The sequence below is a fragment of the Callospermophilus lateralis genome, chromosome 10 (assembly GCF_048772815.1).
Source record: "Callospermophilus lateralis isolate mCalLat2 chromosome 10, mCalLat2.hap1, whole genome shotgun sequence".
In the NCBI taxonomy this organism is placed as follows: Eukaryota; Metazoa; Chordata; class Mammalia; order Rodentia; family Sciuridae; genus Callospermophilus; species Callospermophilus lateralis.
In genome coordinates this window covers 23,476,656-23,493,413 of record NC_135314.1, presented here as the reverse complement: position 1 = coordinate 23,493,413, position 16,758 = coordinate 23,476,656, and the positions used below count along the sequence as shown (strand labels likewise).

At 34.5% G+C, this 16,758-nt stretch overlaps 1 pseudogene; it reads left to right on the top strand.

Moving 5' to 3' along the window:
• Window positions 1-208: 208 nt before the first annotated feature.
• On the top strand, window positions 209-14,141 carry LOC143407767 (transmembrane protein 87B-like; annotated as a pseudogene).
• Window positions 14,142-16,758: the final 2,617 nt, after the last annotated feature.

The window sequence follows — 16,758 nt, the reverse complement described above, 5'->3', positions numbered from 1 at the left end:
TGTTATAGTTCCTTGCCTTCTTCTTTCTGATTTCAGCTGCATTCATGGTTGACAGTTCCTTTGTGTGCTGATCATGCTGACCCTAAATGACCCACTTAATCCCTCTTCTTTTGTAATCCAGAATTTTTTCTAAAGCTTCAGTAACTAGCTTAGCCTATGAATGAGGCATCCCAGAGTTGGAGGAGAGTTAACACTAGTGGGAGCAAGCATGAACCAAAGGGGAACATGCCCCGCCAGCCCTTCTTCTAATGAACTATTTGAAGCTCTTCATGCACCATTTCTCGGAGAGTCCTCAGCAGCAGGTTCTCCAGTTGCCGAAACAGTAACCAGCGCTATGATACATGAAGTCTTGCCACTATTTCCTTTCCTGTCACACTTCACATTCTCTCTCTTTCCAGGTGCTGATGTCACTTGTCAAATTATCTGCACCCCAAGCTTTTTTATTTATTTTCATATTTTCAGGTTCTGCATTAACAGGAACACCAAAATATAGCAAGAACAAAAGTAAAACAAGTAATTAGGAGAGAGGATTGGTATTAATCCAGTTTGTGCTCCCGTATTATGGATTAGATGTGAGGTTTCGCTCAAATGCTCATGTGTTATACAATGCAAGAAAGTTTAGAAGCAAAATGATTGGGTTATGAGAGCCCTAATCTAATCAGTGTATTAATTCACTGATAGGGATTAATAGCATGATAATTACAGGCAGGTATGGTTACACTGGAGGAGATGAGTTATCAGGGATATGTCTTCAGGCTTTATATTTTGGCTCTGGTGAGTCAGTTCTCTCTGCTTCGTGGTGCCATGTCCTGAACTGTTTTTCTCCAGTACACTCTTCCACCATGATGTTCTGCCTCACCTCAGGTCCGGAACAATGGAGCCCAAGGTCTGTGGACTGAGACCTCTGAAACTGTTAACCCCCACATAAACATTTCCTTCTCTAAAATTGTCCTAGTGAGGTCTTTTTGTCACAGCAATGAAAAGCTAACTAAATACTGTGTAGGCATCAAAAAAAGACTGATAGTTTTTGAGAGGAGAGAATATTCCTGAAAAAGCTTTCAGTGAACAAATGTAATGTACATGATGTGATACTGGCTGGATAAGAGCTAATCAAAACTGTACATACAGTGCATATCAAGTCCTATAAAGAAACCAATGTGTGAGTGAAATTATCTAATTTATTTGGCCAGTATTGGTGTTTATGGTTTGAAATAACCTGCTCAAAACTACAGAAATATAGCTGTATGTTAAAAAGAGTTTGTATGAAATCTTTTGTTGTTAATGTATATTAACTCCTTTGCTTAAGAGAACAAATCAAATTGTGAAAGTCTTAAAGAGTTGGCGGTCAAAAAGCCCCTCTATCCAAGTAACCACCAATGTCATCTATTGTTGATTTGTTGATTGATAGAGTAGGCCAACTTCCTGTTTTTTTGTTTATTTGTTTGTTTTTATTTATTTTTGGTAGTGTCAGGAAGGGGCTCATAACTTTTATTGAAATTTTATAAAAATTTCTGCAGTAAAGAAGATTTTGTGAATCAGGTGGAATTTGATAGGAATTTACCAGTTGTACAGTAAAATTATGATTATTTTCATACTAGAGACCATTGATAAAATGTACTTTGTAAATATATTATATTTATAAACATGAAAATATAAACAAAAATTATTTACTCAAATGCAGCATTTAAAGTTCAGAATCATGTTTCAACTTTATTTAGAAACTTTCCCTAGTTAAAAGATAGACTCATCTTTGAGTTGAATTGCTGATGTCTCCTGCCTGACCTAGCTGGTTCAGAATGAGAAACATCACTCTTGATATTTCCAAAGATTTCTCCTCTTGCTATTTCCAATTCGACTACTCCCACCATTACTTCTTTCACCTATATACCAGCTCCTGGCCCAGGAGAATCACCACAAAAGCTTATTTATATCTCTATCCAATCTCTGTATCACTGAAAAATAATCTAGGATTTAAGAGTGCCCACTGAAGATTTCAACCTGACTTCTGCTCTTTTAGCATTCTTTTAATGGAAGTAGGGAGTATTATTTGCAGGAAAATTAGATCTGAATTCAATAAAAGTGATTTTGGAACTCCTATTTTATGCTAAACGCAGTGTAACAATAGTATCTGATTTCAGTGAATAAGATGAATTTGGGCCTGTCCTTATGGAAGTTCCATTCTGTTTTAGCACAGCCACATAATCTAGAATGCAGCTTGTTATTAAAGGGATGGTTAATTCCTATTCCTCATCAGGTAGAGTCAAATTCTTAGGTCCAAAAGTACTTCTAGCCTCATTCTGTCTTTGGAAGAAGGAGTGACTTTTTAGGTAAGAAAATCTCAGAAAAAAACATTGGGCATGGCTCAAAATATGTGCCCTTTATCAAAGGAAACTGGTATCCTCAAATTGTTCCTGCAGGTCCAGGTTATTTATTTGGGATAGCCACCGCTTCCTAAAATGAGGTGCTACATTTATTCAGTCCAGTGTTCCATTGGGCTGTCACAGAATGTTAATACCTTAAACTGTCATTGTCAGTTACAGAGGTAATGTGTTTTACTTCTTCCATTGCTGTATTGTTTGTTTGCTCATTTCTTGAATTTATTCAGTACCTGGTCAAGAAAGATTACTATTATATGTTGAGATTCCTTAGAGATTCTAAACACAGCTAAAGCAGATGAATGGAAAGAATATGCATTGTTCTCTTTTAGTACTTATTACTTCAGTGCACATTGTTATAATGGAAAGAAGCAATGAACACAGATGAGTTTTAAAGTTACTATTTTCATGCATTAATATTAATAATATGACCAAAAAATCCTACAAATCCTAGAAATTCTACCATGCTCATTTAAGATTTTGACCTAAATTTTGATTAAGATAAAATAAATATTGGCTATTCCTGTTGTAGAATCTTTGTTAATGGAGGTATGTTAAGCAGGTAAATAAATGGTATTTAAATGAGAGAAATCATTCAGTTCAAGAAGCAGAAGTCATGTGGTTATACTTGCTTGGGTAATCTAGACATAAATGGCTCTGAAAACTAGTTGATTTAGAACCTAAAACACAAAACCATCTACCACTAAGTTCTTTATCAGTTTTCAGCTCCAAATATGTTAAAAGGAAGCAATTTATAAGCATCTCAATTTCTTTATGTTTTGCTGCCACTAAAAATAATTATATATTTGTGGATATTAAGGTATTTTAATCATCATCTTTGTGTATACCAGGATGTTCAATATTACACTGAGCTTTTAGCGAGATCATAATGCATTTTTTCATTTTCACCCTTCTATCCAACAACCAGCACTTAGTAGGTAGTGATGTTGGAATTTAAATTCCGGAAATTATTAGTAAGTAAATGACATAACTGTTATTCCAATAATTGTACCATAAATGTTTTGCCACACCAAAATTCTTTACCTTGTAAGTATAACCATCTTAGCTTTTATTACACAGTCCTCTACGGTACACTATTTTCTAATGTTATTTTAACATTCTGCAATTTTTTTGATATACTAGACCTAACAATCTCAGCTATAATAAAATGGATAACTTATAGCAAGTAACAACAAAAACTACAAGTATTTGATCTTTCTCTTTCACATTTCGAGGTATATTTTAGTCCAGTTAGGAAAATAGTGTTTTTTTTCCCATGATTCTCTGAGAAATGTAAATGTTTTAAAAACTTCCTGGTAATACAGAACTAAAGCAGATTGAAGCAAATTTTTCCAGATACAAAAAAAAAAAAGAAGTAGAAATTAAGTTGATTTATAAGCTTGAAAAACTAGAAGATTAAGAAGTTGAAAGCACAAAATTGAACTTCCTCAAGAGGTCAGTCAGAATCAATTACCTAAATTACAAATTGGGACAGATATTGGACAACAAGTAGTGATGGGGATTTTGTTGAATAAGCAAATAAATGTATAGACTAGAGTCTTGCTTTTCTTAACCATAGATAGTCTCAGTGTTGCTATATCTTCTTAAGATTTTTTTTTAAATAACTGGAAACTGGGCCTTTATATGAAACTTCTCAATTTTTAAAAACCATTTGGTTTTCTGAATCCAACAGCACTAAAGTGAGACTGTGGGTTAGTTTAGGCCTTGGAGCTACCACTCAGAAACTGTTGAAGTAACTGAAGTGGGGAGGGACACAGACACTGAAGTTCCTGGATTTGGGGAATAAAAAGAGACTCCTAAGCTCCATAGGGAAGGAACAGCTTCCAGACAGAACCATGGCCAAGCTAACCAGCCTGAAAGACTGCAGAGAAGATATTCACAAGTGTCAGAATCTCCTGGTCTTAGAAGATATTTTTACTACAGGGCAGTGAGTTATTTTGCTGAACTCATCCCAAAAGGCTTCAACAATCCAAAATCTTCCCCCAGTTCTTGGAAACTCAGACATTCTTGAATGTAGGCACTTTCAGAGAAATAATATGTGCAAATATATGCAATTATCGGGTGCCATATTATTCTTGATTTAATGACATATTACTCTTGATTTTCTCTGTAGACTCTGATTATCAAGCTCTGTTTGGCTTCTATTTCTTCAGATGCCAACCACGGTTCAAAAGTTATCATTGACATATTTATCTATATTTCAGATAAATAACATTTAAGTAACAGCAAGGATACCTCATTCCTAAATTTCCTACTCATTTCTTCAATGAAATATGTTCTACTATTGTCCAATTCAATTCTCTTAGAATTTCATAGAATAATAGATACACGGGACAGATACTCTTACGTTAAAATCATCTCAGTAGAAGTATTCATAATGGTAAACATTTAGTAATTAATATGGAGTTACATTTCCCAGGGCACTCAGGTAACATCTGTGCATGTATTTGACCATATTCACCTCCTGTTGGCAGAGCAATAAAATATTTTTGAGTGGTCTTCCTTAGAGAGATTTGACTAAGAAATATCATTTCTAATTCTATTAAAGCATGCATTAGAAATGCATTATTTGTTTATCTATTTTCCATTTAGACATTTGGATCAATAGGACATGATTGATTTCCTCCTGGATTGTACAGTTGGGCAGATTGAAACTAAACAGTAGGAAAGGATTCAAATAAAGAAGAATAAATTGCCAAAGGGGTGGAAAGGGCAGAAGTCATTTTTGTTTTTTTTGGTATAGAAAAGTAAGCACTTTAGGTGAATAAGTGAAGGAAAGAGCTTGTGTAAAGAAGGGTAAAGATGATATCTGCTGACGAAATATGCCTGACAAATACTTTTATGACAGTTTTTGTGGAGGTCAGCATTTTCCATTCAAAATTCCCTTTGTGTATATTCTTTATCTTTTTCAGTTAGGAGAATGATCAAGAAGTTTGTATATGGTCTTTCTCAGAAAGAACCTCACTTCAGAGCATTAACTTTAATTCTACTGGAAGTTATCAATGACTTGATTGACTTTGGAAGGTCCTCAGTTGTGAGCCTCACTGAACATCTTTACATCCTTTTTTATTGGGACCCTGTAATTTCTTCTCTCAATGCAATGTTGGGTACTGGAGAAAGCATAAAATTTAAAGGTCAAAAGGGAGGGATAACACTTGTTGGAAGTTTTTTTTTTTTTTTTTCCTCTCTTTCTCCCCATAAATGGCTTTCTTTTCCATCTTTGTAAATATTTTGATTGACTTTTAGGAATTTTTATTTCATTCACCTTTCAACCTGTCTTTCAGATACATCCTAATGCTAGCTTGTATTTCTACTAGTTACAGTTGCTAACTAAGGAGTTGTTAATAAATATATTTCTTTTAATATGATTTTACTACAACATAATTCCAAAACTAAAAATTCTGTATTTGATTGTACCTGGGCACATACACATACTCACATAGAAATGCACAACCTCCACATTATCTCCACATACTCTTCATGATCTTGTATCATGCCAAGTACTCTGTTGTCTCCTTCAAGTTAGCTTCAAGAACTGAATTGATTCTGTTGATCCTAAATAATCTGAACCTCACCACCATTTTCTCCTAATTGAATAACATAAACCATAGCCAATTATATTGTGTATTTTCAGTAAGAGACAAGAAGTCAGAGGAGATATCGCAGAGGTATAAATGAGGGTACAATTCAAGTAACACCAATGGTCTCACCTTTTGTAGGTTGGGTCAAAGGTGCACAGTACCTCCCTTATTAGAGTGTATATTGCCTGTTATTTTATATATTTTTCATTGTTATTACTTTTTACATTAAAGCTTTATAGTTATACATAGTAGTTGGGTTCATCCCAACAAACTCTTATACTTGTAGAATTCTGTTCAGTTCACGATCCCCGCTATGTCCGTCATAGCATTTTGAAATGTACCTCCAAGTGGAGTATAACAGTCCTCAAAATATGAGGCCCAAAGCATACTATTTGTTCATTTTTTTCCAATCTCAGCAGAGTGTATCACGTTGTCTCTGAGAATCAGAACTTCTCAATTAATGTGGTTATGGTCCTGCTTCACAGTAAAGCTCATATGCCATTAATACTCTCATGACAGTGGCTGACTGATGAGTATTGCCAAAACAAAACAAAAAAGTCTTCAACAATTAATCTTGAACATATGTCTTATGTTTCTAGTATCTTGTGTTCAAATTCTTCATTGTCAATTGCAGCTTAGGAGCAAGGCAACATAGGTCTCAGAAAAGGGTACCTTATGTGAGATCTGCAATTAGGAGCAAGCATGTCTGACAAAACGAGAGTCACAGGCTCATGCGGTGAGCATGTCAGTGAGAAGCTGCCACTGAAAAAGTTAGGAGGCAAACACTTAGCTGACATTGCAGTACCAGCAAATGTACATGGATTTTTTCCCCCTCCGTAACTATCCATCCTTTATTGTAACTATCAAATTAGCAAGTATGTTCGTGTGAGTGCCATGCTCCTGGGAAGGGGCAATGATTTCTCCTCCTCTTACTCATATTCCTGGTTGACAGTTCCCTAGGGGGACAGCTGAAGTAAATTTAGACCTGCCCTGGTGGAGGCGAGTCAGCTCATTAGCAGCTGCCATCACAGCACTTTACCCTCAGCTCACAGATGGAGACAAGGGCTCTTTGAAGGCGATTCTGAGGCAGCTTCGCATGGAGCAGCATAAGTGGGGATTCTGTGAAGTGTCGTTTCCCTGGAAACCAAGTGCAACAAATACCCTGTTGTCATCAGTTCAGGATGCGTATAGCTCACACATAAATGCCGGGTTTGTGGAGAAATTTGCACAGTGGATGACTGTGTTATGGATACATGTAAGAAAGAAGTCTTAAGGACCGTCAATCAGCTTTATGGAGTCTTGAACCTCCTTTTGAAAGAGCAGCTTGTTAAAAGGTCTGACATAAATTACTCCTATGTGATGTATGTGTGATACAGAGTTCCTATGTGAAACACAACATTCTCCTATGCAATTTAGAAAGAGGCATCAATTTTAATTGAATTAGAAGTTGTTTTAACATAGAGGCCTATCTCATTAATTTAAATCCCCAGATTCTGACTTGTAGAAGTCTAGTAGTGATTTTTTTCTTATTAATAGTTAAATTTCATCCATATTCATTTGTTTCAAAATATGAGTGAACAGGAAGGTATTTTTTTTCCACAATGGTTTTTATTTGCACATTTCAACTCTCCATACCTATTGGCTCAGCATCTGTAGATAAAATCAACTGCAGATGAAAAAAAATACATCTGTATTAAAGATGTACAGACGTCTTCTTATACTTATTCCCTAAACAATGCAGTATAGCAACTATCACATGGCATTTACATTACATTAGATGTTATAAATAATCCACAGATGATTAATAGTATACAGTGGGATATGGATGGGTTATATGCAAATACTATACCAATTCACATAAGAGACTTGAGCATCTATAGATTTAGGGGTTCACAGGTGGTTTTGGACCAATCCCCCATTTGGGACATTTGTATATGAAAGGAGAAATATATAACCCTATTTTAAAAGATGCCTGTTTCACCTTATATTTGTTTTTAACATTTTGGATATCTAAACTTATATTCTAATAAGTAAAATATAGGTTTTAAGAGTTGATAGTCTATATTCTGGGTAATAACCAGTTCATCAGATAATGTGTTCAATCAATGCCACAACATTGCTCATAAAGAAATTCAAAGGATGATTGCTCAAGTAGAAAAGTTCATAAAAAAATAAGTTGTCTACTCATAATATAAAGAAATTTTAACAATAGCCTCATAGTATCATCACTGAGCTAGAAATTGGTTTATGTGACAGCTTAGTCTTTAATTGCTTCACATGTTTTATCTAATAATTCAATGTTGCTAAGTCAATATTTTGGTATTTAAAAAAGTGTCAGTGACACCACAGATAAGCAGTCTTTACACTGTTTTGTAGTTTTTATTAATCTTTTTCATATTTTCTACTTGAATCTTCACTCATTTTGAGTGACATAGTCTTTATTAAAAATGTCCGGGAACTATTGGGTCCAGGGAGGCATTATCCAGAAGTTACACAAAGAAAAAAAGACATAACAAGATTCTCAGTGATTCATCTACATTCACATGATGAGCTATTAACAGAGTCAGGTCTTCAAATATTCCATCTTATCATTTAATCACTGGTTTATGATAGGCCACAATTCAACTCTACCTAATTAGTCTTTATAATCATAATGGTTGATTAGTTAATACAGACACATATACTTACTTAGCTGCAATTTGATCTACTTAGGTTTGAAATATGGTTTTTCACAGTCTGGATTGTCAGGAGAATGAAACCCTTATTATTATTTTTTTTTCTTGTACATCAAATGTCTCTTTCTCTCTGGTGATAATGATCATAGCTGATTCTGGACTATGGATTCGTTATGCAAGTTCAAGTCTTCACTTTTTAGCGGTTGGTCACATAGTTCTAAATGTATTGCAAAAAAAAAATACTGAAGTGGAATGTTTTTATTCTACTCTGTTACTAATGGGATTTTACCAAAGAGCATGACCTCTAATCATATTAATATTTAATCAAGTAATAAACATGACTTGCTGTAAAGTTCAAAGCCAGCAGAATTCTCTATAGTGATGATTTTTCTATTAAATTGACAAGGATTTCTTTTGCTTTATCTCATTATTGTAAAATTGGGGTAAATGTCTCAGTGTTTAATTCCCTACTAGTACTCCCAGGGCTTCTTCTTAATTCTCCTACCTAAATAAGTGAAGTATCCAAAACTGAAATGTAATATATGACCCCAAAGCTCTATTTCTTTATAAATAACCTCAAAATATAGTATTCATTATATAAAGGTGTTGGAATAAGAGGAAGAAGGAGAGTAGTAATTTGTTAAATCTAAATCATGGCATTATAAGATATTGAAAATATTTTAAAAAGTGTGGCCAGAGAAATAATGCTGATTTTTATATAATAGTAGAAAAATTAGCCCAAAGGAAAAGTAATGTATTTTTATTATACTTTGGTATTTACCAAAGTATACAGCAAATTGTGACAATGTTACAGTCACCACACTATAACCTCCTTCTGGGTGTACCTAAAGTAATTACCAGATTACTGCACACCCCTGAAGTCAGGATGGGGTATTAATTACTGAGTTTGGGTTAATAATTTGTGGATAGAGGTGTTGTAAACCACCTTCACTCCTTTTCTTTAAAATCATCTCTGAGATAGTATAGCTCCAAGACTCAATCCCCTATACCTTAGGAAGTGTTTCTTCTACTGTTAATACTTAGGAGACACAGCCAATATTCTCAAATTTTTAAAAAATAATTTATAGGCTGATTCCAGCAGTCATTGTGAGATCAACTTAAACATAATTTTTAAGTTATTTTTAAAGTCAGTATGAATGGTTCATTAACCATGATGGAGATAAGATCATCTTCATGTTTTGACTTTGTACTTCTCCAGCTTAGAAAACTGAATTTATAGCTATCTAAACATGCTACAATCACAACCACACACACCTACAAGGGAAGGTAAGTGAGATTAGTGCTCCTCTTACTCCAGCCTCTGGGTGTTAACATTTGTGGTTTTGTGGTGGCAGAAGTAGCCCTCATGAAGGACTCAGGGAACAACCCTGGGCCTCAGGAGCTCCTGTATTGTTGGTCCTCAGGTCTGATCAAGCTTGACGGAGAGTGAAACTCTATTGGCTGCTTCATGTTTAATATACCAGGTCTTCCCAGTACTTGTTTTGCAATAAGTCTTTCTTTAAAGTTTAGAAAAATTGACTGTTATTGCTCAGCTTGTGGTCTTAAAGCAACAATATAGTCTTGAGGATTATTTTGACAATCATTTTGATCAAAACCTTGAGTTCTCCTTGCTTTGGTTTGCTTGCTGTCTCAGTTCATTTTCTCCAAGATGGACACTAAGGAATTGATAGAGCAGTAATTATTTGTTCTGAAAGAATTTCTCTCTCATGTGGAAGTTGTTTATTCCTTTGATATAGAGTCTAGTAATGATTTTTTTTTTGTTGTTGTTGTTCATCTCAACTTATTCACTTCCAAAATGAACAAATATGGGAATAGTCGGATCTTTGCTATCTCTTGATGAAATTCTGACCTCAATTATTCCGTCCATAGAGTCAGAAGAGGATCTCTCTATTTCATGAGGAATTTAAGCAAGGGGCTCAGAATAATGGTCTTGAAAGTATAAATGTTACTGTGGATTTATTAAGTACAAGTTCCAAACAAATGCCATGGAGTACAAGAGTAATTGCCAACATTTGTGCTCTTAACTCAATTTCCTTAAAAAAAAAAAGAACTGCAGGAAAAAAAATAAACTATTAAAAATCCATTACCTGTTGTTTAAGAACCCAAACAGCATTTTTCAGGAGCTCCTTATCAAGCAATTGGATGCATCAGGATGATGTACAGTGGGGGTGAGACTTGGGCTGGCATTGACATTTTGCTTCCTCACTTAAATGATTAAAACTTTGCTAAAATAGATCAAGGAATTTAATTTCTTTTCAAGCCTTTATGAATTTTCTCTAATACAGAAATGATCCTAGACAGAACACTCAAGAAAATTAAACAGAGACAACAATTTTAAAAATTCTTCAGTGCACCCTGTGGAGGGCACTCATGGTCCATCAAACACATGCCTGAGAGTTTCACAAGCAGATCTCTCAGTTTCATTTCCAAGACAAATTCCAATTTACTTGCTATATGTTCACTGTGTTCATGAAACAAGACTCAAATGGTAGAGCTAAGACTTTAATGGAGGTAACCACTCTTTCTATGTAGAAGCACTTCTTTCTACATAGAATCTCTTCTTTCTACATAGAATCCCATCACAGGTTTAGTTGTTAGATAAATCCAATACATACAATTTTAATCTACATTTGACATGAGCAGAAGTAAATAACAAGGGTAAAGTCAATATTAAAATGGCCACATTTTAATGGTGGGTCATATTGCATGTGACAGAGACAATAAGGGCTTAGGACTATGCAGTATCTATCACAGCAGCCAAAGACAGGCTGTTCCTAAAATTAGCAAGGTCAGTAAGTTGTCAGGTCTTTCTCTCAAGGGCCAAGGCAGAAAGATCATCTCCTGTCCATGAGGAAGAACTGAATAGAACCCACAGGTCAAAATGATCACAGCCAGTCCCAAGTCTGAGTCCTTTTATAATTAAATAGTAGAGATACCAAGGAAGTTTTCTGGAAATGTTGGAGATCTACCCCCTAAAGAGCCGGTAAGTCTCTTTTAGTATTAAAGTGAAACACTAAATATCATTTTAGGCTATTTAAATAAATATACAATCCAAATAAAAGTGCATACTAGTATAAACACTTTTAAGATACACAATAAAATGAGTGCCCTCCATTTCCAAGAAAACTGCCTCAAATTAAATCCTTCCTCTAAGAAACTCCTACTCCTTAGACATATCAGTATCAATAAAGGAAAGAGGTACATTTTCTTCAGGAAAGAAAAGAAACCTAAATTGGGGTAGACCGGGGTTCTTGTTCCTTTATACCATAAAAAGACAAAGGAAAGCACATTGCTGGGGTACAGCATATAAGAACATGCACACATACATATGTGTGTAAGTTTAAGGAGATTTTCATCTGTGAGGATTAAGAGGAAGTTGGGCTTATCTAGGTGGTAGGAGAATCAGGAGTGAAGGAAACTGGCATTTATAAAGGTACAGTATTACGTGAAAAATGAATAAAAATGACACGGTTACTCACTGAAATGTCACCAAATTGACTAAGTAAAAAAAGACTGAGAACCATCCAAAGCTGAGGACTTTTTTCCTTTACAAATACTTGAAAACTTCAAAAGTCAATGCATGTCAATGTAATTTGCCGGCTCCTAGATCTTGAGAGAATATTAAGGAGATTATTTTTGTACTTTCCATTTCCACATTCTCCATGTCATAAAAAATAACCAACAATTTAGTGTTTTTAAAAATGTTAAAGGAAAGTGCATATAGGGATTCTATCAAACCAGAAGAGTCTAAAGCTACCTGTGATAAATGTAACTACTTATGCCCAGTCTCTAGTAGGTATTTGTTATTTATGAATGATATGTTTAATACCCAAAACATAGTATATATTCTACTTACATAAAAGGATGTGTTAATTAATAAAATAATCAATAATCTGAAATGAAATTTATTCTATTAAAAATTTTACAGTGATTTGTTGAGAAATACATGGGAAAACCCCTTCTTAAAGAGTGACACTGAAGAAGCTGATAATTAAGACCTCAAGTTCAGGCTGCTGAGGGGCTCCTTCTGCTTCCTGCATGCGCTGTGGCACAAATCAGTGTCTTTGATATTTTGGAAAACTGTGTTTCATGCTCCTGAGATCAACTTTCCTGTTAAGTTGCTCAGTTTTTCCAGGCCTGTGAAGTTAGTCACAAAGTGACATTTGAAAAATTATACCTGTCACAAAGAATATCCTCAGCTGGAAGAGATGTCCTCAAAACATGAGCTTCTTGCTGATTAAGATTTTTATTGTTATTTCAAGAACATTAATTATTAGATGACAAAAAACCTGAAATCCTGGATTGTAATAATGTAATGTTTTACAGGTGTTTCCCTCATTGAATATAAAGAAATAACAAGTATCAATAGATGTTGTAGCCGGAATTCAGGGAGATGGGTTTCATATCATTATTGCTTCATCAATAGAAAGAGAAGCATTGAAATTCCAGATACCTGCTGGAATTTGAATGCTTCTCTTTCTATTATGGGGCCTCATGGATATATCTCTGCATTAGATTGGCCTTTATGACTTTTTGCAAGATGATGAGTGTGTGTGTATATACACCATATATATACATATATATATATATATACATATATATATAATTATACATATATTTGTAAATATCACCATGGACATAAAATCATGAAGTTAGGTTTTTTTGTACACACACACACACACACACAGACACACACAAACATATGGCCTTGTGGTCTGCTGGTTACTGGAAAGGTATATTAAAGGTTCATTTCTGGATTGCAGCTATTATTTTCTTAAGAATGCTTGAAAAGGCAATTGTTACACAGAATATCTAAATATCAACAGCAGTTAGCAGTGGACTGTCAATCCAAGGTTTATTACTGATATCTGTAACTAAGAGGACATTGGCTTACCTTCTTGTGATCATGGGGAGCTCGGTCATGGTATTGTGAAACCCCAAGAAAAAATTATCATGTACTCAGAGTTAGACTGGAACTATTTTACTTTGCCTTTGCAGATATTAAGGTGTGATGTGAATCATTGGTGGTTCTAACCATATAGCTGTTGTTTGGGTGATGTTATTCTTGACTCCACTAATTATGTTTTTATAAGTTTAGTTCAAACTATGAAGGCTTCAAAGGTAAAATGAACACAGTAGAATTGTCATTATATAGGCACCTTGCAAATACTCTTATCTTTGCTGTTTTGGCTTCTATAATGGTTATAAGTGGGCAACTAAGATATTTGGAATTGCAAAATGCCAAACACATTGGATGGAATACTGATTTGATGATGCAATTTGGAGCTTTTTTTTTTCACTTATCCTTATTATTATAATGTTTTTGTGGAAACCATCTTCAAATAATGAGATATGCCTTCATGATCTAAATACATGATTCAGACGAGAAAGTTGAAGAATTCATGGTAAAATTTGATAATTTAACTGAAGTAAGAGCCTCAAAATTGATTGCAATGGGAGAGCTTTGACTTGTATCTCATGTGATTTACCACTGGAACATATGGATATTTATGTTTAATTTGCCTTCATTTTTTTTTATCTAAAAAAAGACCATGTTTGTAAATATTGCCATGCACATAAAATCACGGAGTTAGGTGATGAGGGCCACAACCAAGTTAAGATGGCGCCTGGCAGTATGCTAGGAGGAGTGGTTTCTGAGTAACGCCAGCGAGCCATTAAGATAATGGAGATTCCTTAATGACTGACTGCTGTGTCTAGATTATGTCAATTAAGTTAAGTTGTGTATAATTATTAAGATGATGAGGATTCCTTATTGGTTGACTGCTGTATCTAGTTTATGTTAATTAAGTTAAGCTGTGTGTAATTAGTTGGGTATATATACTTCTCTGCCCGGTATAAAGCGGCTCCTGCTGTATCAACCTTCACAAGTTGCTTGTCATCCCCCCCCCCCCACCCCGGTTATTTTGCCCAGCCAGACTGCGGCAGTTAGGTTTTAGATCTCAGAGAACACAAGTACACAGAAAAAAATATTAATGGTCACTTGCAAAGAAGTGCTCTGTTACTGTCCCCTCCCTCAGGCCATGGGTACAAGTGCTACTGCTGATTCTGCAGGTAGTGAACACCTGGTCACCTGGCTCCCCCAGCTCACCTGGCAAGCTGGCAGACACAGAACTGGCAAAACTTGTGGAAAATGAAATTGAGTATTTTAAATAATCTTGGTATTTTCTATTTTATGATAAAAACACATTTAACTGCCTAGAAGAAGTGGACTTCAAGGTCAAATGGTAAGTGATTGTTTTTGTTATATTTTTGGTGAGAGTATTAAACTGAAGTCACTAAATGTGTTGGTTGCTTAAGTTGTCATAACAAAAAGAACAACAAGAAGTTTTGCTGTGATTTTTAAAAATTATATGAAAATTGTACAATGGGATAATATACATTATCTACCATTAGTGTCTCAGTCTAAGTTAAGTTAAAAAGGTGATATCAAAAGCCAATGTTATTCTTATGGGACACAGCGTTGCACCATTTTCTATATTACTAGAAATGCTTGTCATACTGTCAGACTTTAGTTATCAAGGTGCTGGAATATGAATACACATAGGGAAATGGAATGAAAAGCTTCGCTTCCTTACGGTTCCAAACATGAGTTCAATATAGATAGACAAAAAATTCTTTAGTGCATGAGCACCCTGTAAATCATGACAGTATGTCTGTGCCACCCACTGATAAACTGCCTCATTTTCAGGATGAAAGTAACAGATATGTCTCTCCAAAACACAAAGACAAAAAGTCAGAGCCACCTTTCCAAATGCCAAAGCCTGCCCCAAAGAGGCAGGTGCATCTGGTTCTGTTGCTCTGTTCTGCTTTTCTCCAAGTGAAGGTGTATGCAAAACAACAATTTTTGGACAATCTTAGGGACTTTCCTACTTTCCTAAATTTTTTCAGAGAAAGAAATTTAGCAATATTTTACCTGAGTCTTTGTCTCAGGAACATTTTAAGTTTCTTTTTACTTAGTGCTGCCTACACATTAATTGAGGGACATTTTTAAGAGAAGCACAATTAAATCCAGTCAGTAGGGACAAGTTTGCATCCATGTTCCTTTCCCCAAAGTTCCCAGATCATATTATAATACCTCAAAGGACTTCAATTAATGATACTTGTCAAATGAATATGTTTTTTTTTTCACAATAGACATATTTAGTTGTACACAACAAATGTGCTTTAGTGTTCCCCTGACATTTTTCAATAATGTACCTTTCTGTAGTTCCTTGATTCAGAATCTAATTGGAAAACCTTTCTTCTTAGAATATTGGTTGGTATACTTAGAAATTAATTTAGTCACTGATTTGGTCACTATTATATAAATTCTGTTAATAATTTAGCAATGTTATCAAATGGTCAAAACAAACTTTTTTCCACATATTGGTATAGTTGAAATTTGATGTGCTTTTTACCAAGGTTAGTTGAATGATATATCATTTATTTTTAAAAAATACATTTTCAAATCATGGTATGTATACACACATATTATACATACATACATATATACATGTATAGTATATTTATCTTAAGTTGATATATATGATTATATTATAGACTATATATCAGATTTTGTGATTCTAGTTACAAGTAATAGAAATTCTAACTTCTACTTACAAACATATTAGGCAGATCTATTTATTTAGGTAATCACAGACTCCTTTTTCTTTCCTTCTACAGTTGTGTTAGCTTTAACCAAAGGCTGGACTCCATCTTGTTTGGCATCATCAACTCCAGATTTTCTGCCTGAGTCACATACAATTCTGAAAATCTTTTTCTCCAGAAACTTCTAGCGCTGGTCTTGTTCAGATTGTTTGGATGAACTAAATCCCATGTTCATCAATATCTATAACTCTGATCATGAAATTTAGCTAATTGTCTTGGGTTTCATATATGAACCACAGTCCTTGAACAAAGATGGTCAGTTTCTTTCAAAGCTATGGATTCAATTGGGAAGGTTTTAATGCCTAAGTGAAAACTGTGGGATTTCCTTGGTGAAAGCAGGATGAATTGAATTTGGGGGAAGCAGCCAAAAAATAAAAAAAAAAAAAAAAATAAACAAACAAAAAAATAAAACCAAAA